We start from the raw sequence: 1,090 nt of genomic DNA, 5'->3' as shown, positions 1-1,090 counted from the left end.
TATACACATATACATATATTCCTCACCAAAGGATATGTTGATTGATTTTAGTGAGAGGAAGGGAGGGAGAGAGAGAAACATTTAGTGATTGCCTCCCATATGTACCCTAATAGATGAACCTGCAACCTAGGTATGTACCATGATAGGGAATCGAAACTGGGACCTTTGGGTTTATGGGATGATGCTCTAACTGAGCCACACTGGCCAGGGCAAGAGTTGGGGCTGTTTTATATTCCCATAGCTCAGCATGTGATGGGCACATGATTGACTTCCATTAAATATTTACTTAATTAATGAAAGGTTCTCTTAGTTTTTATTTGCTTCTGTTTTTTTTCTTCTTTTTTAAAAAATCTAAGCCTATTCCTTTCATTCTCTTTGGAAGATTTTATTTAAAAATTAATGTGACTTTGGATGTCAAAACAGACCATAGTGAGATCAAAAGTTAAGTCTTCCTGGCCTTGCTATTTGAAACTGCTATTTAAAAATTGCTTAATTTAGAACTTATTTTATTTTATGAAGATAAATGGTGGAATAAAAGGAATAAACCAGTAAATAACTGTCTTGAAATTGTGGAGAGTGAAAGCTGTGGTGACTTCATTGAAAGCCATTAAGAATATGGTCACTGTCAGCAAATTAGAGAAATATTTTACCTAATTAGTTGAGGTGAGTTCATGGTATTAAAGGCCTAAAAAGCTTTTATGCCCAGAATTATTCTGCATGCCATCTCCTGCCACAGTGTGTGGGAAAAGGGTTAAGGAGAAAATTTGTGGGAAGAGGTGGGAAACTTTTTTTCCCTTAAAATTCTAGAATCAGTTGAAGGTGATAATAAGATAGCCAGAATTTAAAGATCAAGAAAGGATTTTACTGAAAGGAAAGAAATTACAAAGGGGAAGACTAAGCATTTCAAGGACTCTTTATTTATTGAATTATCTTGTTTTTAGAACTGTTTTCTGGCATCACAGCATTGGCCACTAGTTAGGATAATCAGTTTATTATTTCCAAAAGGGGGAAAAAACTATGAATCCCATAAGGTTCTGAAAAACAATAAATCAAATCCAATTGAGGTTATGAATTTGAAAAGGCTGGTTGT

The sequence above is a fragment of the Myotis davidii genome, unplaced genomic scaffold, assembly GCF_000327345.1.
Source record: "Myotis davidii unplaced genomic scaffold, ASM32734v1 scaffold1437, whole genome shotgun sequence".
NCBI classification, from domain to species: Eukaryota; Metazoa; Chordata; class Mammalia; order Chiroptera; family Vespertilionidae; genus Myotis; species Myotis davidii.
Note: the sequence above shows the minus strand (reverse complement) of the source record.